Source organism: Peromyscus eremicus, chromosome 2, assembly GCF_949786415.1.
Source record: "Peromyscus eremicus chromosome 2, PerEre_H2_v1, whole genome shotgun sequence".
In the NCBI taxonomy this organism is placed as follows: Eukaryota; Metazoa; Chordata; class Mammalia; order Rodentia; family Cricetidae; genus Peromyscus; species Peromyscus eremicus.
The window spans coordinates 59,305,172-59,329,512 of NC_081417.1; positions in this window are offsets into that span (position 1 = coordinate 59,305,172).

A 24,341-nucleotide genomic window follows, 5' to 3' on the forward strand; every position below is an offset into this window, starting at 1 on the left:
AAACACCCATGGCAAAAAATTAGTCAGATAAGCCTAAAAATATGGAATAAACACTATTGTTAAATTTTCCATTCAGAAATATATTATGACATTTAGACATTTAAAAAGTATCTTTGCATATAATCACTTGGTATAAAACAAATTATGTAGGAAATTTTATTTGAACTATCAATTAATAAAATAATTTTTAATTATTTAAAAGTTTATATACAATATATTTTCATCATGTTCTTTCCCCTCCACAGGACTTCTCAGATATTTCCTATCTCTCTACTCATCCAAATTCATTTTCTTTCTGTGACTCAGAAAAAATAAAAATAAATTATTTACATTGAATAAAAACAAAGGTCAAGATAAACAAAAGCAAGAAAATAAGATTAGAAAAATAGGGAAACAAGTCAACACAAAAGCACACAGGAAAAAGATGGAGTCTGTTTTGTGTCGGTAAACTATTCCTGCATATGGAACCTGCCCTGCAGTTTGGTTGACATAACTAGTAATCTCCATTCTTAGAAATGGACTTTCACTTTCCCATCAGTTATCAATTTCAAATAACTTCTTTGTTAGGGAGGTGGGGAGGGAAGCTTTGGTTCCACTTGCTAATATCAGAGCTGAGATTTTGTCTGGTTTGAAATTATGTAGGGTTTAGATATACTATTACAGTCTCTGTGAGTTCATGTGTGTATCAACCCTGTTGTGTTTAGATGACATTATTTACTTGCAGCCATGCCCCACTTCTGGCTCTTACAATTCTCCTTCCTCTTCAGCATACATCCTTGGGCTTAGAGGGAAAGAGTTAGATAAAGGTACCCCATTTAGGATTGACTATTCTGAAGTCTTTCACTGTCTTCACATTGTTCAGTTGATTACCATCTACTGCAAGAGGAAGCACCCTCTGCTTAGGGCTGAGTGATGCACTGATCTATGGGTATATAAATAGCTTACTAGGAGTCAAATTTTTGTTATGTTCCTTCAGCAAAAAATTAGTACAAGGTTTTTTCCATAGGGCCCATATATTAGTCTCATTTCTTTTTTAGCAGTTCAGTTATGGGTACCATCTTATGGATTAAGCCTTAAATTCAAATGAAAACACAAATGTTGTAAATGTTGCTTTTCAGATGTAGATATGTGTATCTCTGAACAAGCACAGTGGTTAGGTAGCAATAATGGGACTGGCATGGAGAAAAGGGTCTTCCAAAGAGTGGAAATATAGTATAGTATTGTAAAGAAATAGAAAGAAAGTCAGACAATGTAGCCAAATTTCTAAGCAGTCTTATTAAATAAAAATCATGGGGCCAAATATAGGGGTGAAAGCCTTAGAGATCAGGGAAATTTTGAGAGCCACCATAGCTTCCAAGGAGAGCCACTTCCTGTCTACCCAAATCTTTATTGCCTTGATGTTCTGCCCTCTCATTGGCTCTTACCTAGCTACCTCACTTCCTTGCCACTGCCTGTCTGTACAGACCTCCAGGTCTCTATGGTTGGTACTAGGATTAAAGGCATGTGTCACCATGCTTGGCTGTTCCCTAGTATGTCCTTGAACACACAGAGACCCTGCCTGCCATGTGGTCAGGTTAAGGATGTGTGCTACCACTGCCTGACTTTTGTGTTAATTGCTTGCTATTTCCTCTGATCTCCAGACAAACTTCATTTACTAACATACAAATCAATATCACCACATTTCAGCACAAATAAAATATCACCACAAGACTAAGAGTCAACTAATGACAAAGTTCTTTGGTAAGTTATATGGAAACCCAATACTACAAAGTTTCCTAAAGCATATTCAGTATGAAAGATATTTAAATGAAGTCACCATTTGAGAGAGACAATGCAAACGATAGATATTTTATTCCACAAAATAAAACCTCCACTGCCAAGAATGATTTTAAACCTTCTTGAGTCATTGTCAAACTGGGTTCCATAGGTCCCCAAATATCATAGGTTATTGCCAAGGCTACTGGTTTCCTTTTCAAAACCTGACAATAAGCCCATATTGCTGAGGAAATCAGTTACTTATGTGATTGACCTTGGAGAAATTGAACTATTTTCCCACTAGATGCATCAACTTCATTGACTAGCATTCTTGCTGCTGGAAAGTACTTTGTATAGGCTTGGAGAAAAACAGCCACTGTCAGTATCACATAGCTACAAACCCCACAACCTTCAAACAGCAACCTGTTTGCAATATATATTGGTGCAACAATGGCACAAATATTATTATGGGAGTCATATTTATAAATATTGTATAAACAAAAGGGAAATGAAGCAATTTCTGAACAGGAAATACATTTTAATCATGTGGAATAGTAGCTTATTTTTTAAGATATTGAAAATGTTTGAAGATATTGTTTGAAGACATGTTCCACTAACATTTTATGTATATGTTTAAAATGCATAAAATGTTTTATGTGTATGTTTAAAATATTTTAAATGTCTCTATGAAGTACATATGAACTCGAGCTCAGTACCTTCCCCCAAATCCTTCCATCCAGTTACTTCATTTCTGTATTATCTACCTGGCATCTGTTACCATTTGAGGTCATCACTCATTATTACAGACTTTAATAAATTTAATAGAAATTATTCCATGGGGAATTGATGAAATTGAGTCTTTATAATTTGAATAGTATCACGAGAACAAGAGTGAAAACATTGTTCTCTCAAAATTAAAACTATAAAAATTTATCTATAAAGCTAAGTGTTATAAAATATAATTCTTTCATTTCATGATTTAAAAAAGTGATTGTTTCTCTAAAATTTTCTTACTTGTGATGAATCTGTATTCTTCACATAAAGTATAATAAAGTATAATTATAAATATTTTATTTTAAATAGATTCCTATGATGTCACCTTGCTCTTATTAATTTATAGAGATTTCATATTCAGTCCCATTCCATGGTTGTTTTATGAATATTAAGTTTATATTGACCTAGATACTACAAATATGAAATACGAAATTGGATATACATATGAATGGGTTTTCAAGAAACTTAAAAACTTTGTGCATTGAGATCTTATGTATTTACAAGGCAATTTTTTAAAATGACATCTTCAAAATAGATATTGTAAATTATTAATGTTGTTGACAAGAGCATATATTATGATTTTCCCTTTCAATATTGAATAGATAATAATAAATAATATTTTTATGGAAAAGTGTATAGCAAAGTCAACTCAGAAAACTGGGATTATTACAGCAAGACCTATTATCAAAACAACAAAATGAAAAAACAAAGAAAAAACAGAAGCATAAACACACACACACACACACACACACACACACACACACACACACACACACCAGGGAGACAGAAGGACAGAGACAGTAAAAGAAGGAGGAATCAAGAATGGAAGGATGGAGAGTACTCCTGTCTTCTGAATCACTCTCACAGTCATTCCACTAGTTCTTGCTTGGGCAGCTGGTATTGAGATGTACGAAGCCTTCTGTCTGTGTTCCAAATGAACAAATATATTCTCAGGATACTCGTTCAGAGGCGAATACAGGATGAATGTCAGACACATCTAACAGTGTAGGAAACATATGTCATAAAGAGGATGGATAACCTGATTACTAACTTTCATCTTCAAATGTAAAAAAGACATTTTAACTGAGTTGTGGCAACACTGCTACTCTCCCTGAATTGGAAGGACCTCAAATATAAATATATTAAAAACAAGGAATTTTGTAGGGCATGAGTGACAGGAGGTAGTCTTAAAAAAAGAAAACAGTGAGATAAAGGATTCACATGCAATGATAGAGCAGGAAGGGTAAATTGGGATAGCAGATGAGAGGTTATGGTAGAGGAGGATATATAAGAAGGGAAAATAAATACTAGAGACCTTTCAAAACAGCCATATGGATTCCTAATAGTTAGAACTTCCTAAAATATTCACATGTGCATATATGAAAGGAACTTTAATGGGTGTACCATACACAGGGAGATAATACCTCATCTAGATATCACATACTAGCAAATTAAAACCATGGCACCATGAGTGGGTTACTTTTTTGAGCTGTTGGCCAGTAGAATCAAATATACTCCTCAAACATTGCAGAACAGCTATTGCCAATATTCTTGGTTTGCTTCAGAACTCAACAGTAAGTTCCTATTGCTGAAGGCACCATGTAATTGAGTAACAGAGTATACAACAATAAAGCTAATACTAACCTTGATGCTACATCCATACTGGATAGCTTTCATTATGCTGGAAGTTGACATTCACATAGCTAGAAGACAAAGTGACCCCTGGTCTCATGTAGCTATGAATACTTTAAACTGCAATCTGCCCAAGCATATGTGCTAACTGGTATAGTAATGGCATAAAAGCTATGGGAGTAACCAACTACTTTGTCTTTAGATATAAGGAAATATCCATTGGATGACACTGATAAAGAGGCCCATACACTCTGGATAGATAGGTCATAGCACCTAGAAGAAATCTAATACTACTGTTCTGATAAATTGACATAGTATTAAAATAATGCCTAATGACTTACTGCTATAACCATAAATCAGAGAATCAATTGCTCAATTTTCAGAAGCTTTGCTTTGCAGTACCCTCAAATGTCTGACATACAGATGAAGAGACAATGGAGTGTCAATCACAAAAAGAAATAGATACATTGCAAACCTCTCTGAAGAGCTCAGGGACCTTCTTTGAAAAGAGGTATAAATCACATAAGAACCAAAAGTGGAAGATCATATCAATGAAACAGTCATTTCCAGACAATAGTGTATATCTACCCAAACCAGACAAATCCCAGCATAAAACTGGAAAGTTGGGCTCAACATTCCACCATAAGTTGAGCAGCTATTAGTGTTGATAAAAACTGAATGAGGGAGGGTCAGTTAATATTTTTTTTTTTTGTGTGTGTGTGTGTGTGTGTGTGTGTGTGTGTGTGTGTTTAAGATGACATTGACCACAAACCAGGGCAATAACGTTCTCTTGATTACTTGGGCAATTCAAACTGGATTTATTTGGGCTTGAGGGAAAAAACTCAAAGTTGGTGGTGATGGAGTAAAGAATGGAGAGTGTTTGAATACACTAAAAAATATTGTAAGAAATTCTCAGAAAATTCCTAAGAATATTGTTTTAAAATACAGTAAAATAAAGGTGTACTCAACCAGATAAAAATTAAACAGAGAAACACTGCAGCTAACAGATATTATGTACTAAATGGACCCTAACAGGTATCTACAGAACATTTTGCCCAAACAAAAGAATACACCTTCTTAGCAGCACCTCACAGAACATTTTTCAAAATTGAGCACATAATCAGTCAAAAAGCATGTCTCAACAGATACAATGAAACTGAAATAATGCCATGCATCCTATTAGAGCACCACTGATTAAAGTTGGATATCAAAAACAACAGGAAGCCTATAAACTCATGGAAACTTAAAAATTCTCTATGGAATGATTGCTGGAACAAGACAGAAATAAAGAAATTAAAGACTTCATATAATTCAATGAAAATGAATTCACAGTATACCCAAACTCAAGGAACAAAATGAAAATATTGCTAAGAGTAAAGATCATAGCAGTAAGTGCCTTCATAAAGAACATACAGAGATCTCATAGTAGCAACTTAGTAGCACACCAGAAAGCTCTAGAACAAAAAGAAACAAGCACACCTAAAAAGATTAGACAGCAGGAAATAATGAAACTTAGGGTTAAAACCAATAAAATAGAAAGAAAGAGAACACTACAAATAATTAATGAAACAAAGAGTTGGTTTTTTGAAAAAATCAACAGGATAGACAAACCTTTATCCAAACAAACTAAAAGACAGAGAGAAATACAGAAATTAACAAAATCAAAAATGAAAAGGGGAATATAACAACAGACACCTAGAAAAGCCAAAGAATCATTGGGGCATATTTTTAAAACCTGGACTTAAAAAAAATTGAAGAATCTAAGCCGGGCAGCGGTGGTGCATGCCTTTAATCCCAGCACTCAGGAAGCAGAGCTAGGTGGATCTCTGTGAGTTCGAGGCCAGCCTGGTCTACAGAGTGATATCCAGGACAGGCTCCAAAGCTATACAGAAAAACCCTGTCTCGAAAAAAACAAAAAATAAATGGAAAATCTATAATAAGTGGATAATAATTATCTCAATAGATAATACTTATAAAAGTTAAATCAAGATCAGATTTTTTTTTTTTTTTTTTTGGTTTTTCGAGACAGGGTTTCTCTGTGTAGCTTTGCACCTTTTCCTGGAACTCACTTGGTAGCCCAGGCTGGCCTCGAACTCACAGAGATCCGCCTGGCTCTGCCTTCCGAGTGCTGGGATTAAAGGTGTGTGCCACCACAGCCTGGTGATAAACAATTTAAACAGAACTATAACCCCTAAGGAAATAGAAGCAGTCATTAGATGTCCCTTAACCAAAAAATAGCCCAGGACAGATGGTTTTAGCACAGAATTCTAACAGACTTTCAAAGACAAGCTAATGCCAATATTCCACAAGTTATTATACAAAGTAGAAACAGAAGAAATACTTTCAAATTCATTTTATGAGGTCATAGTCATACTTAGGCCCAAACTCCCAAAAGATTCAACAAAGAAAGAGAATCATAGACAAGTTTTCCTCATAAATATAGATGCGAAAATACTCAATAAAATACTTGTAAATTGAATCCAAGAACATATCAAGAAGATCATCCATCATGATCAAGGAGACTTCATCCCAGAGATGCAAAGATAATTCAACATATGAAAATCTGTCAATGTAATCTGCCATATAAACAAATTGAAATAAAAAATACAGCAACACATGATCATCACATTAGATGCTGAAAAAGCCTTTGACATAATTCAACACCCCTTTATGATGAAAGTTTTAGAGAGATCAGGGACAAAAGGGAAATACCTAAACAGAATAAAGGCAATAATATGCAACAAGCCTATAACCAACAACAAATTAAATGGAGATAAACTCAAAGCAATTCCACTAAAATCAGGAACAAGAGTAGGCTGTCCACTATCTCCATCTCTATTCAGTATAGTGTTTGAAATTCTAGACAGAGCAATAAGATAACAAAAGGAGTTCAAGGAGATACAAATGGGAAAGAAGGAAATCAAACTATCACTATTTACAGAAGGTATGGTAATATACACAAGCAACTCATAAATTCTACCAGGGCACTCCTACAGCTTATAAACACCTTTATTGAAGTTGTTGGGTACAAGATTAACTCAAAAACACGAGTAGCCCTCCTAGTTACAACCAGACTGGAAAAGGAATCCAGAAAACAACACCCTTCACAATAGCCACAAATAATATAAAATATCCTGAGATAACTCTGTCCTAGCAAGTGAAAGGCCTTTATGAAGAGAACTTCAAGACTGTGAAGAAAGAAATTGAAGAAGGTATCAGAAGATGGAAAGATCTCCCATGCTCATGGATAGATAGGATTAACATAGTTAAAATAGCCATCCTACCAAAAGGAATTTGCAGAATAAATGGAGTTCCCATTAAATTCCAACACAATACTCAACTTCATCTGCAAAAACAAAAGCAGAACAAAACAAAGCAAAGCAAAACAAAACCAAAACAGAATAGCCAAAATAATTCTGAATTTATTCTGTATGCTTAAAGAATATCTGGAGGTATCATCATAACTGATTTCAAGCTGTCTGACAGAGCTTTAGTAATAAAAACCACATGGTATTGTCAAGAAAACAGACAGGTTGATCAATGGAATCCAATTTAAGACCTAGATCCAGATGCATATTCACATAACTATGCACATTTGATTTTTGACAAAGAAGCCAGAAATACACAATGGAAAAAAGAAAGCATCGCCAACAAATGGTGATGGTTTAACTGGATGTCAGCATCTAGTAGAATGCAAATAGGTTCATATCTACCACCCTTTACAAAACTCAGGTCCAAGAAGATCAAAGACCTCAACATAAAACCAGATATAATGTATCTGACAGAAGTGAAAGTAGGGAATAACCTTGAACTCATTGGTACAGGAATCAAGTTCCTGAACAGAACATGGATAGGGCATGCACTAAGAAATTAATCAATAAATGGGTTCTCATGAAACTGAGAAGCTTCTGTAAGACAAAGGAGACTATATAAAGTACAAAACAGCAACCTGTAGAATAGAAAAAAATTTTTAAATCAACTCTACAGATGACAGAGGGCTTACATCCAAAATATATAAGGAACTCAAGAAACTAAAGAGAAACAAAACAAATAATCCAATTTAAAAAAAAATAGAGTACAAATCTAATCAGAAAATCTCAACAGAGGAATCTCAAATGGCTAATAAACACTTAAAGAAACATTCAACACCATTAGTTATAAGAGAAATACAAATTAAAATTATATTGAGATTCCATCTCACACCTGTGAGAATGGCTAAGATTAAAAACACAAGTGACAGCTCATGCTAGTATGCATGAGGAGAAGCAGAACATGGCTCCATTGCTGGTGGGAGTGCAAACTAGTACACCCACTATAGAAATCAATATGGCATTTACTCATAAAATTGGAAACTGACTAACTTCCAATCCAGCTATCATACTCTTGGGAATATATACAAAGGATACCCCATTATATTACAAAGACACTGGCTTAGCCATATTCATTGGAACTTTATTAATAATAACCAGAAAGTGGAAATAACCTAAATATGTCTCAACTAAAGAATGGATAAAGAAAATGTGGCACCTTTACACAATGGAGCATTATTCAGCTGTTAAAAAAACAATGACATCAAGAAATTTGCAGGGAAATGGATTGAACTAAAAAGATCATCCTGAGTAAGCTAACCCAGGCCCAGGAAGACACCCATGGTATATACTCACTTCTAAGCGTTTATTAGCTGTTATGTAAAGTATATCCCTGCTACAACTGACAGATCCAGAAAGGCTAAGTAACAAGGAGAGTTCAAAGAGAGATACATGAATCAATCTCTCTGGGAAGGGGAAATAGAATAGATATTGTTGGTGGACTGGGCCATGTGCAGTTGGGAACAGGAGGAATCAGGTAGGGGTGAGAGAGATGGTGGGAGGAGACACTGGGAGAATGGGAGATGACTGGAATTGGGTTGTTTTGGGGGTGATAGATGTAGAAACCTTGTGCAGTGGAAACTCCTTGGGATCAATGAGAGTGACCCTAGGAAAATGGGCACGAACAGGTCATCTTCTATAACCAGGCAAGGGTCTTAGCAGTTGGATTGGAATGTTAACCTAGCTACAAACTTTTGACCTACAATCTGTCCTGCTTGTAAGAAGTGGTTGGGGCCATGGTGGCACAGATCTTGTGGGAGTCACCATGCCATGACTGGTCTAATTTAAAGCCCAGGCTATGAGAGAAATCCCATGCCTGACACTGCGTGATTGATTAGGAACCTGAGACAGGACAGCCCAGAGACCCAAGATACAACCAAACATGACAGGCCAAAAAAAAAAAATTTCGATGATATTCTCCTATACTCATAGATCAGTGCCAAGCCTAATTATCATCAGAAGGTGTAATCCAGCAACCGATGGAAACAGATGAAAAAAAAAAAAAAAAAAAAAAAAAAAAACAAAGACAAACAATAGGCATAGCCAGGGGAATCCCACAGAACACAGGATTGTAAGAGTCAGGAGGGTCAAGAAGACCACAAGATCACAGCCCACAGAATCAACTAAGCAAGCTCATGGAGGCTCACAGAGACTGAAGTCACAAACAAGGACCCTGTATGGGTCTGAGCTATATGAATTTTGTTTAGAAATTTGTACAGTAATAGTTTAACAATATCTAATAACAAATAGAAGAAATTATTCTAATGTAACAAAATTTATGTGAATCTGTCTCTCTCATTCTCTCACTTCCCTTCTTCTGAATAAGTCTCATTATATTATATTCACTGCTTTTTGGACAACAAATGACCATGAGAAACTGAAACTGTCAAAAAAAAGCCACAAATACTTTATCCTATTGCCTATCAAACAAATATCAGTAAAATTGCTTATAATTTTACCATTCTTAGGAAAATGACTTCACTGTACATTCAAACATAACTAGAAGTATGTGCCTTGAATTGAGCTAATCAAACATCTATGTTCCTTATGTTCTTCACAAAGTTTCTAGTCATGTTTTTATATAATAGTGAGCATAAAATGGTACATTAGATTTATAGCTTTAAGAAAGACTGTCTACAATCTCTTCTGCCAAAGAGTTCTGTCATATTGACTAAGCATTCAAAACACTAACTTGAAGATTAGTCAACAAATTATAAATGCATTAGAGACATGACTTTATGATTTTTTCTTTATATTTCCTGTTATTATATATTAATAAATCTGTTGAGTTTCTCACCCTCACAAAAGAAGACTCTGAAGAATGCTATTATCCTTTTTATTTTTCCTAAAATTTCTCATGTTTCAAATTTCCTCTAAACCCAGTGTTATTTACAATGCCAGACATAACTACTACAGAGTTTATATAGTAGAAACTTCACACACACACACACACACACACACACACACACATTGGAGTAGTAGCATGGTCTTTTTGCTTGTTGGGTGCCTGAGGTGTGGTCAAAAAATACCATGCTAAAATAAGTATACACTTATACATTGCTAATTTCAAGCTGCCTTGACGGAAGCCATCTGACAAGGTAAAATTTAACTGGTGCTCACAGCACTGTTTCTTCTTACCGGATTCATGTGTAAACAGAAAAAGAGTCTAAATTAAAGAAATTATGGATATGTTGGAATTAATGACTATCCTTTGATCAGATCAGTTGTCTATTGTCCTTCTTCTGCCCTATGAATACCCATATAGTGTGCTGCACTACCATTAAACATGTCCCTAGAGAAGTTATGTGTGAATTAGAGTTTGAATGACTACAATGTCCTTAAAAGATGAATAAATAAAAACATTTCTAGCTGACCATCAGCTATTATGTGCTTCCTAGTATGTTTACATTCTTTGCAATATTCACTAAGGACATATTACATATAAGCAATAATATTCCATCAAAGTTTCCTTTATATGCCCTGGAAAACATCCATGGTTCTTTTGTATTTTCCTTTGCTTATATTACTTCCTTAGTTTTGCATGCTAACCCTTCTATATCTGGAGTCTTCCTTATTGCAGCAGGGAAAGTCTTAGTCTTCTTTGACAACCTCCACATGATCTTTATAGTAACATTTTCTCTGTTCCCAGTTGCTCAGAATATTGACCCACACTCCCTAATTTACACTGGATTTTTCTCCTCTTAAAAACTATTCAGGGAATGTTACTATCATACACTTTTCCTTGAAGAATAAAGATTTTCACTTTTTGGCAGTATTTTTAGCTTATATTTGAGATTCAGTATTTCAAAATATCAGTAAATTATTACTTCCTCAAGATAGAAGTGATTGATATTCTGATGTCATCTCAAATTTTTAAATAATCATGACTGACCATTTTTTTTAAATCAGAGGCAATTATATAGTAATTCCAGATGTAAACAACCTTTATATTCAGTTGAACAGGCTGCACCATCATGTCTATATCTCCACTGTCTCTTATGACTTGTGGTCATTACAACTCACAAGGATTATTATTGGTGGAATTATTTAGGCCACTCCACGTAGTTAAAAGGAGATTTATTTAATGGCGTAACTTACAAATTAAGGGATAGGTAGGTCGCGGGGTCTGGGGAAGGTGTATCACAGTCCAGCGGTGTTCTCTGGAGCTCTCCTCTGTCTACCTCCACCATCCAGTGTCCTGGAACCAAGAGAGCGTTCGCCGATCCGGATCTCGGGTCCCCAGGCGCCTCCCTTGGCCCCGCCTTGTAGGCGTGACAGTTGCCGAAGTCTCAATGGGGGTTGGAACTTCCAGAACAAAGCTGGAATGGCTACCCACTACAGATTATAGACATTAAAGGAATAAAACAATTCTTTATATTTGTTTTCCCTAGAAGCAAGTAGGCTAACCCCAAATCGGCCACAGTACTAACTCATTAGTAGAGTTCTCCTAACATGTAGCTGTCCATTATTCATATAAATTATGTTTCATAACCCAATATTTAATAAAGAGCATTAAAATTACATTTGACTTATATTAATGACATGACAGTAAATGAATGATAATGTCTAGCATTGTGTTATTCCCCATTCCCAATTGCCATGTTTTTATTAATCATTAGATGCATGAGTCTTTTGGAGATTTTTATGCCTGTCTCAAATGAAATCATCCTTACTTTAATCATACTACCCATGTAAATGTTACCATGATCTACAGTACAGGCCAATCATTATGCAAATCTTAGCCAACATAAATGCTTTGTTTTGATATTTTGCATTTTCCAGTTTCATATTAAGAGTTAGAACTCAATTTTATTATTCTCATCATCCCCACATGCCTTCACTTCAGGAGAGGTTAAGCTTGTATTCTCATGCCCTGATGCAAGATATAACAAGATGCAACACAGTCCTCATTAATGTTATTATCTTATACTTTGAATACTTAGTGGTTCTTTGTGACTGAATAATTGACTCATTCCCTCAGCAGATTCCAGTGTCTTTGGGCCAGTTAATTTTGAAGATATGTTACAGGTATAGAGAGATAATTAATGAATAATTTTGAAACATAAAGATTAAGCTGTAGTGCACAGTATGCAGAATTCTCTGTGGCTACTTAAGAAAACTACTAAAACTGACATTATTTTAAGACAACAAATCCACAACAGTTACATAACTGTTTCACGTACTTATAGAATCCATAGTAGCAATAAAGGTTAAGCCAAACATGTATGCATTTTCTTGAATATATTTTATATGTTGTAATATTTCTAGCTTTCATATTTCATTAATTTTGATTTTCAAATGAATTAGACTTCATCTAATTTCATTTTAAATATTTTTCAAAAGTAATTATAGTTGTATATATGAGAAATTAATTATTTTATATAAGAACAGATTATTAGGATGCATGCCTCATTAAACATATATAATTCAATTTCCTTGATGATAGAAGTATTGTTTTCACAAGTCAGTTATACAAAATTCATGTCAAAACATTTTTTCTAAAAAAAATCTCTGAGAAATTTACTCAATTTTTATATGCAGACCAAAATTAGATTAATACTAAATTCTGAGCAATATGCATTTAATATTGAGAAAATATTTCCATATGTCATTTTGTTACATTACTTTTGTCACAGATACATTATGTTACAAATGTATCTGTAATATATGTTTAGAATTGGACATCTTTTAAATTCTGAATCTAATAAAATTTTAGAAAACAATGAATTCACAATGTATGAAGGTTTGTTTTATTTATGGCACTTAATACAGCAGAAATATTATTTGGGGGCTATGTATAACATTTATAAACATTAAATATGCTACTGTATTGGCAAGAGAAACTGAAACTAGGCTGGGCTGTGATTAAACATCATTTTAGAATGCAGATGTTATTACCCAGGCATTTATGAAATGGGACCACAGAACATTCCCTTGCCCTTTGCAGGCCTGACTCTTGAGAGAAGATGATTCATATGATTCATACCTAGGAAACTGAATAGAATAAATAGCTAAAAACCATATTTTGTACTTTATGAATCAGAAAAAAAGATATTTGGAGGAAAAAAGAATGAGCTCTATGTGAGGACATGAAAAGTAAAAAGTCACTTTATCTAAATATTGAGAAAATGATTGGTTATAAATAGGACATTTTATAGATACCCTTTAATAGAAAAAGTACAGTTATCTAATTTTAATCAATAATCACTAGAAACAAGATTTGTATGATGTATATATGATCAGCCATATCATAATGAGTCAAACTTTTGCCCGCCCCTTGCAAATCATTCAGAATACTAAAAGCTGAAAAGTCCTACCATGTGACATGAGATGGTTATGTCAGCCTGGAACAGATGATGACCAATGCACAACACTGACAGATGAAAGGAAATCATTGGGTTATTTTGCTGTTTTCATCTCAGTTCTCTTGGACAGTTGCTGCCTGCCAAACCAGCGTGAATTAACCAGACTGCTGCCTTTAAAGCAAGCATGAGCAAAGGATCAGCCCAGCAAATCTAGACAAAGAAAGAACTAAAGGCAGAAAATAGAAGCCATAGTGGACAATTCTCCATTGTCTTATTAAAAACTGACAAATTATAGCCTGAAATGATGGCATCTTTCCTATTGTGACATATTACTGAATCATAACATAATACTATATAATACAAAGAACTGAATATATGTGTTGCATGTATGAGTGTGGAATTTATAGAAGAGTGCATTATACATGATATATGTGTATATATACACATTTACAAATAAGCTAATATTAAATAATGCTGATAGTGAAAATATATATGCAAATGTTCATATTATTAAACAAAACATACCTTAAAATCATTAAAATACACACAGCAATACTTAATAAGATACAAAAAAGGAATGCCTAAGTCAAGCTTTAAACAAAATATTACACAAGGATTAATTATAATATGGTTTGCATTGTGCTGGAGATGGTCAACTATGTTGTAAGGCTATAGCAACAGTAAATGCTATGATGGATAAAGTGTGGGAAAGCAGCCATGTAAGGAATAAAAAAAATAGTATCACATGTTCATGTAGACATAATTTTAATAAAGATAAAATTGAAAGCATAATTTAACAGCAACATGATGAATTCTGTAAGAATAACATTGGAAGACTGACTCATTATAAGGAATAATGATTGAAACTGGGTCCATATGCCAACACGGAATGTACAACTTGAACTACATGCAAAACATAAAATTATAATATTAAGAGAAAACAGCACAGGTTTTGATAGCAGTGACTTAGACTGAGGCACAACTTTTTTCATGATTTCTGTAACTATATATACTATTCCACATGGGTATATAAAACAGCCATATTAATGTTGAAATACTATTCAAAAACATCACAGGGCATTACTAAATAGTTAAGTATGTGTTAGAGTCAAATAAACAAGAAACAATCTAAACTACATACATAAAATTTTGGTTAAGATAAACCTAATATCAGCATGTAAAATTTAGACTCTAAGATCTTTCACTTGCTCTGATTGTAGAAGATAAATTATTCTACCAGAGATAAAAAATAAAACATTCTGACATATAATCCAGAATCCATATAATAAAAATTATAAACACTGAAAAACTGGATGTTTTGTAAATGAGACTAATTTTATGTATTTGTCGTCCTCATCTAGAAAACATTACAACCTAATAAAGAACATTACACACATTATAATGATTAGTTTCAAAGATCTCTACTTTGTAAGGAACTACAAGTATCAAGGATATTAAGCCCAGGACCAACTTACTGCAATTCAATCAAGGCATCTAGGTGGACAATCATGAATCAAATGTAGAGTAGCTGTAGGTTTATAATGATTTATATTTTAGAATTTTTTAGAAGGATAGAACACAGTTCTTACACAACTTCTACATATCCTCTCCAAAGTCCTATCTCCACCTCTATCCTTTTCCCCGCTCAATGACAGCAAAAGTTGTAAATGAATTAGCTTCCAGCTTTGTTCCAGCTTGATTACTTTGTGTCTTACAACCCAAATCTGTAGTGTTTTTAACATTAGGGATTTTTACCTACTAGTTCTGGGGGGCAATCAAAAACAAAGGTAGTGTCTTGCACTGTTCGAGGGGTTCCTGATGCCTTCCTGACCAAAAACTGTTAGAGAGATATTCCACACCTGATATGGGAATTCTCATTTAATAATCTCTGCTTTCTAGAAATAACATTAATCACTCATATATGCTGCCTTTAAAACATTTTCAGTGTGTTTTTCATAGACTTAGAACACAATAGATTTCCATAGGAATTTGTTTGTACATAATTTTGGTTAATCTTTCCCGGTATCCACATCCCTCTCCAACCCTCCTACCTCCATTCTCATTGAAATCCTTCTATCTTCGCTATACCTCAACTGCTACTTGTGTATCACATGGTGGGGAGGGAGCTTTGAAGGAACACATGCCTAAACTGTCTAAAGTTCTTGTTTTGATTACCTATCATCATCAGCATCATCATTGTTATCTTCATCATCACTGTCATCATCAAAACCAGATGTGGGAGAAAACATCCCAAGAATAATAAATTTTAAAGCATAATTCCTCAATATATGTCCTGGAGAATACACAGTAAGAGAGTAAGGTAATACCTCCAAATGCTCTTAAAATATCCCAAAGATGTTTTGTTGACCCATTTTAAACTCTACTGTGCTGTGGAAAATTTAATAGCTAACCTCATTTTAAAGGTATATTTAGTGGAGACTATTGATATTTTGACTCCCATCTGTTCATATTATTGTTGACTAGCAATGTCTGCAGAATCCTAAAAGTAGAAAGTACCACCTCATAAAGAAACTATGCAGTGATATTTTTGTGATTTGACATTTTTCTAAAGATAGGGAAATACAAGTTTGTGGAAATTATATTACAAATAAAAAGTTCTGCTAAGGCACTAAAAGAAAAATCTTCAAACATGACTGGCCTGGTTCAATGTTAACTTTTCATACTTTATCATACCTACAAAACTCAATATGCTATTAAATCCATATAATTTTTTCATGTTGAAAATGTGACTTAGTTGGTAGTGTGTTTTCCTACCACCCATGGAGTTCAGAGTTTGATTTTGAACATAACAAAAACACTCTTAAGTTCAAGCAATTAGGAGTGGAAGTAGTAGGATAAGAAGTTCAAGGTCACCCTGAGCTGCAAAGTGAGTAAAGGAACAACTTGAGTTCCATGAAATTCTTTTTCAAAAATAAATAAATAATCAAGAAAAGAAATAAGTATATTAATTCTTGGGGGAATTAATCATATTACTGATAGTATTATGACTTTAAGTTTAAAGACTTATCTTTGCACACTGGTGTGTGTGTGTGTGTGTGTGTGTGTGTGTGTGTGTGTGTGTGTGTTTAAAGAAAGCCTGGAATTTAGGAACTGTGAACAGTTTAGTGGAAAATCTTTCCTTTTCCTACTGGTTATGTCATACAATAAAATTTAGATGAATATCATATATATATGTGTATATACATATATATGTATGTATATATGATATATATATATTAGTGCATGTATACCATATTGCATGTGTATCAGAGAAAATTGTAAATGGGTGTTTAAGAAATTTTACATTTAGTCTAATTTCAAACATCCCCAGAATCTTTCAGAGTCTCAACACAGTTTAAAAGTCCAAAGTCTCTTCTGAGACTCAAGGCAGTCTCTTAAATATAACTCCCATGTACAATCAAAATAAAAAAGAGATCACATACTTCCAATATAAAATGCCACAGACTATACATTACCATTCCAAAGAGAGCAAAGGGATACAATGAGGAAACACCAGATAAAAGCAAGATAGCAGTTTAAATTCTAAAGTCTACACTTCTGTGTCTGATGTCCAAGCGTTCTTCAGAACTCCCGTCCTTTTCAGTTTTGTTGACTGCAACGCACTTCTCTTTGGTGCTATGGCATTACCATCTTAACAGCTTTCCATAGCAAGAACCCCACGACTGTGTGATGTCCAATATCTTGGGGTCTTCAGCCAAATCCAGTCTCCACCTTCACAGCTTTAATGGTCTCTCTTGTTCTCCAATCATGGACTGCTTTGCCATATGCCTGGACTCAGCTGATTTCTCTAACTGCTAAGGAAGATTCCATACCCCTTTGCTTATCATTATTAACTCTATATCCAGATACACAAACCTGCCAAGTTTTTCTGCTTGCTGGAGTTGGAAGCTGGGGCTCTCCTTGATTTGTGATTGCACAAAATTTCTGTTATGCTTTCCTTTGTTGTTTAATCTCTCTTTTAGTTCTTTTTCACAAGTTTCAAGGTAAGGTGGGGAGAATCTTTTCCTGTCATAACCACTCCCTTTATCCCACTCAGGCACTTAAACAGTTTTTCTCCTTCAGCAAAGGATTTGGCTGCACCATTACATTTTCAGTTATTCTTTTTCTCAAACTGTACAGTATGTATTTCTTTTGCCCCATTTTCTCCTTTTCACTCTGCATAAGAGTGATTATCAATAACCACATGGCAGAGTCAATACTAGGCTTTTTGAAATCTCTGCCAATATCATTATTGTAAAACTCTTCAATTAAGCCTCCTACAAATTATTATGATGATGGCAAAAATCATGCAATTTTTTTGTCAAAATATCTCAAGAATGGTCTCTAGGCCAATCATTGATATTCTTCCTTTCTGAAACTTTCTGAACTGGGCTCCCACACTCCACTTCACCTTCAGTACCCCTGTCTTCCATGGTTCAACTAGTAATTCCCACTTAAAAGTTTCAACAACTTTTCTAGTTCAAAATCCCAAATGTTCCATATTCTTCTAAACAAGCTCATGGTCACAGCTTTCATAACAATGTGCCACTTCCTATTACCAGATCCTGTCATAGTTACTATTCTATTGCTGTGAAAAGACACCATTACCAAGGCAAGACAACTTTTAGAAGAAATCATTTAATTGGGTGGTTGCTTGCAGTTTCAGTGGGTTACTTCATTTTCACCATTAGAGGAAGCAAAAAGACATGGCCCTGGAACAATAGCTGAGAAATTTACATCCTGAATCATATGCAGCCAGGAGAAAGGAAAGGAGGAAAAGGAAGAGAGAGAGAGGGGGAGAGAGAGAGAGGGGGAGAAGGAGAGGGAGAGAGAGAGAGATATCCTAGTATTGGCTTTTGGAAACTCATCTCTTAATCTTTCCAAACAGTTCATGAAGTGGGAACTAAGCAAGCAAATATATGAGGTTATGAGGACCATTATCATTCAAACAACCACAGGAAGGGGTCCAATAAATGAGAGGGAGGGAAGATAGTGAAATAACAGTATGGATGCTTAATGAAGTTATAAAGAATCATATTATTATCTATTTATTTAAAGTTGTATATAATACATATATACATATATGCATATGTATATACATATATATATATAATTTCTTTTTCATTTTATTAAAAATTAAAACTTGGGTGTAAATATTAGGGAATAAACCTGAGGGATTCATGGAGCTACAGAGACATTAACACCTGCCTTTCCCTACTACCCTGATCGAAGAGCTTGCCCAACCTTATCCTTTTTCTCCTCCATGTGTTCTTCTGTTTCCTTCTGAGTCAACTGGGAAACTCTATATTCCACCCTGGTCAGCTGAATGTAGAATCTGCCCTCCAGTCCTAGGTTGAACTCTATTGGTGGTCTCAGAGCAAACAAACCTCCCCCAAGTCATATATTATTGAAATTTACCTACTTAAGTAGGCTAACAATGTTCCCTGCAAAGCCCTAGACTAATTAGTAAGCTATACCAGGCATGTAAAGTTCCCTTTTAAGTTTTTGGCCAAGGTTTTCTAAGAGACAACAGAGATCTAATAGACTATTGCTGCTGCTATTGGTTGTCTCCCTGATGTAGAAGGCAATTCCCTTTTCCTGATGATACCATGCACTTTGAATACAGGACCCAGAGGACCCAAGCTGAAATAGACATTAAAATCTCATTCCTGATTGTTAGATTTAATGGTATGGGAATTGAAGTAGGACACTATTGCTGAAACCAACATACACTTCATACTCAAGAATAGAGAAATGAGGCAGGAACTAATCGGAAATTTTCTCATGAATATCTACTCTAATGGTATCCAAAGAGGCTATGCAAGCTGCCCTGGAAGAAACAAAACCAATAGTCTGACTGAGCAGCAAACTCTATGAAGCACAGTGACCAACCCTTCAAGACATACCCAATAGTGTAGTAAAGAAACATATATGTTGCTATCTCCAACAACAAAATAATTTTATCTAATTTAATATGAGGCACCTGAGGCCTTGTTTCATAACCTTGCCAACTCTCAGTGTTTGATGGGTTTATGGACCCTACAGAAGATGTTACTACTGGCACTTTCTCAAACCAGTGTAATTTATAACTGAATTTTAAATATTTATCTTTATCACCCCTTTCAAAGAAGCTTATTTTACAACAGGTGAAATGTATGGTAGAAATTAGTAACTTGTAAGACTAATAGGCCATGAGTGCCTCTATTGGCACATCTATAATGCAACTTCTATCCCCAGTGCTCAGGAAATTGTGTGAAATAATGGGAGTAAAGATTTCTGAGGACTTTCTTTGCATCTGTATAGTGTTTTCAATATATAATAAGGAAGCTGCACTCATGTAATTTCAACTATTGGGCCCTTAAAGAGTAACTGAGTAACAACAGCAGGTTACAAGCCAAAACAAGTAGGGACACCTCAAAAATCAAGTCTATGGCTAGTAGAGGTAGTGTTAATGGAAATGTAAACTAAACCAGTCATTATTAAAAACTATGAAAAACTTTCAAAATCTAAATGGAGATTACCACATGGCCCAGCTATACTATTCTTGTGTTTCTAACTTCTAGCAAGTTGACATTGAAACCAATCATAGTAGTTAGTGAGAAGACCCATGTTTTGTGGCATACTCTAATTCACTGATAATTTGATTATTTGCTTTGGCTACTTTGTTGTCCTCAGAGTTATACCTTTCTTTGCATGAGTGTAGATGTAACCAACCGTCTTATTAAATAAGAAATACAGAACCAATGCAAAGAAGAAAGCCAAGAGGTCAGAGCTAAGAGCTAAAACCTTACCCTTCCTCCTATGGTGGTCCTACCTCCCCAAAAGAGAGCTACTTCCTGTGTTAAACTCTTTATATAGACTTTCTGTTCTGCCTTCTCATTGGTTGTAAATCCAACCATATGACTGCCTCGTCACTGCCTGTCTGTATAGACCTCCAGGTCTGCTATGGTTGGTATTGAGATTAAAGGCGTGTGTATTCAATGCTGGCTGTGTCCCTGAACACACAGAGACTTAACTTGCTCTGCCTACCAAATGCTGGGATTACAACCGGCTTTCCTATGGCTTGTTCATAGCTCTGACCCCCAGGCAACTTTATTTATTAACATACAAATAACATTTTAATACAAATAAAATATCACCATACATGAGTGTTCTTGGAGGCTCCAAAGTGAATTGTTTCTACCTGTGGGTGCAACACTTGCACAAAATAAGCAAGTGGTATTTGTATGGCTCCTATACAATTTTTTTTAGTGATTATCTGAAGGACTGAGCCTTCTGAAATCTAGTTCTTTATTTCCCCACAAGTGCAAGGCCATACTTTTCTAAGAAACATGACAAATTTTGTACCTTAATATTGTTCTGAAATAATTTACATTAATGTTATATCAGACATGTAGCAATGACATTAATCATTGTGCTAACATTAAAATACATGTTCAAGTGTACTGCTCACTCACTGAAAATGTATTTTTAACTGATTTTTCTGTTTTCTTTTTTCTTTCTTTCTTTTTTTGTTTTTTCAAGACAGGGCTTCTCTGTGTGACCTTGGCTGTCCTGGAACTCACTCTATAGACCAGGCAGGCTGCCAACTCATAAAGATCCACCTGCCTCTGCCTCCAGAGTGCTAGGATTAAAAAGGTGTGTGTCACCAGTGCTTGGTGTTGATTTTTCTTTTAAGTACACAAAACTTCTATTGAATCCTTCTACTTGGAGTTTTAATATAGTGCAAAATTGCTACATCAGTGTAAGTGTCTTAGTCACTGTTCTATTGTGATGAGGAGACACCATGACTAAAGCAACTTTTAAGAAAGAAAGCACTTAATGGGGGTTTGTTTACACTTTCAGAGGTTTAGGCAGTTATCAACATGGCAAAGAACATGGCTGCATGCACCCATCCCTGGGGCAGTAGCTGATAGCTATATCCTAATCTTTGGGCAGAGAGAGAAAAAAGTAGGTCTGGCATGGGCTTTTGAAATCTCAAAGCCCACTTTAGTGACACAATTCTTCCAAGGCCACATTAATCCAAAATGCCACACCTAATAATCCTTGAATTCTTTGAAATAGTGTCACTCTCTGGTGACTAAGCATTCAAATATATGTGCCTATGGGGGTACTCTCATTTAAACCACCACAATAAGTAAGAAAATAAAATAATTGAATGTTATTTTTTAAATATCAGAATATTACAATAGCTTTTACATATTTACTACCATAAAGGTAAGGCTAATGGATATCATTTATTTGAACTGTAATACTAAAGCTGTTATTTTTCTGGCTAACATATGAAACAGAATGGCAGTCAGCTTTCTACTGGGGTTTGTGAAAGTAGTTCTTTATTGTATTGTGAAACAAAATACTGGAATAGAAAAATGCACCTTGTTCTTTTTGTAACTATGAGTGGAAAGACTCCAAATTAAATTACTCTGAACAAATTTTACTTTTCTCATTCAAAGACATACTTTGTAAATATAACAAACATGAACTCAAATAGAATCAATTTGTCTGCTCCATTACTTCTCCTCTTTACTCTAAAGGACCACTTAAAGTCAGGATGACATTAGCGCGGCCAATTGTCAACAGAATGGATTAAATTTGTTATAAGAAATCGTCTTTTCAGATCTTCCATGAAGTAAAAATTTCTGTAAATAAGGTTTTGATTGGGAAAAATTATATGTTGGCTGTTGTCTGATATCATTGTTAAAAAAATTCTCTCTTTTAGGGTATTAAAGTTCTGGTCTGGAACCCCATGGAATTCAGCAAGACATTAACTCATACATTACAGAGCTAATAGGGTGAAGGTACAAAGAAGTTTTACCTAGGAATAGGAACATCTTTATACAACTAGTAATTCCTAAGTTTTATTAATTTTTTGAATTTTGGTAAGTTTTATAATTCTTGGGAGTTATAATTTTAGAACTGGTAAAATTCTAACTTTGAGACATAATTTTCTGAGAATAATTTACTTGCATGATGTCCAAGGGAAAATGATCACCAAATCTATACCATCATATAATGTACTAATTGTTCTTTAGATACTCAAGAAGAATGAATAGCCTTATCCACAATGACTTTTATGTAATGATGTTTATTAACAATTGAATTTCTACTTGTCCAAACCTTAAAACAATGCAATATTTTTCAGTATTGAAAGGAAACAAACTATAATTTATCCAATACTCATACAGTGGAATATTACTTGGGAATATAAAAGGAAAGCCCTGGATTCATACAACAAAAATTATACTGCATACATAATGATACTTAATGGAATGAAACTATGGAAGAGAGAGAGAGAGAGCAAGGGAGACAGGGAGGGAGGAAGAGAGAGAGAGAGAGAGAGAGAGAGAGAGAGAGAGAGAGAGCTCAGTAGTTGAGTTGATTCTATGTCATGACCTTGGAGGTATACTTGCACACTACTGTCCCTTTACTCTCTGTTTGGGGCTAGCCACTCAACCATCATTTATTTCAAACAGTCAAGCAGTCACAAATACTTGTGTTCACCCACCATTTATCCCAAAGAGGATTTCTGATTAAGAATGATACAGGTCTTTGCTTAGGCTCCCTGCCTATATTTTGCCATGGTTTGGCTTCAGATTTTGTTGGACTACTACCAGGGGGAGCAGGGATGTTTTTGACTCTTTTGCCTGCTTGTGGGACCTTTTTCTTCCTACTGCATTGCTTCATTCACTTTGATATGAGGGGTTGTACCTATTCTTACATCTTGTTATGCCATGTTCAGTTGATATCACTGGGGGCCTGCTCTTTTCTGGAAGGAAATGGAAGAGGAGTGGATCTGATGGAGAGGGGTGGCAGGGAGGTTACTGGGAAGGTGGGAGGTTGGGAAGGCTGTGGTCAGGATGTATTATATGAGAGAAGAATAAAGAAAAAAAAGAATGAGTATAGCACATATTACTGCATATAAACATAAATAGTGAGACTTAAATCTGGATGCCATCTTTTTCTTCTTCATTTTTTACTAAGCAACAATAGTGAATCCTCTCCTAGGGTCTACATCCACTCCAGCTATGGATATTTACTGTATTTACAGCACCATGCAAGTATTTCATTCAGTGAAGTGATCTTCAAATCCAACTCAAGGTGGTTGGTTACCCAATAACAATCTTGTCGCTATTGAACTAGTACACACATCATGACTGACACATAGGGTTCATAGCTGAGGAGGACAACTGATACCTTAATCCCTCAGTAGCCACAATTTTACATTAAAAGAGAATCTAATATTCTATAGTTATAGATGCCAATTAACAAACCCGTTTCTATATCACATTAACACATATTCATTTACCTTATATTGTAATAATCCTTTGATTCCCACTTTGTTTGGGCCCCTCTATAAGATAGCATATTTTTACACAGAGCAAATATACACATTTGTTCATCTGGTGTTTATCTATGAAACATTTTAAAATAAACATTTTCCTTCATTAATGAACCCATGAAAAAGTAAGTAAAGTTAAAACAACTTTATGATATAGTTTTAAAAAAT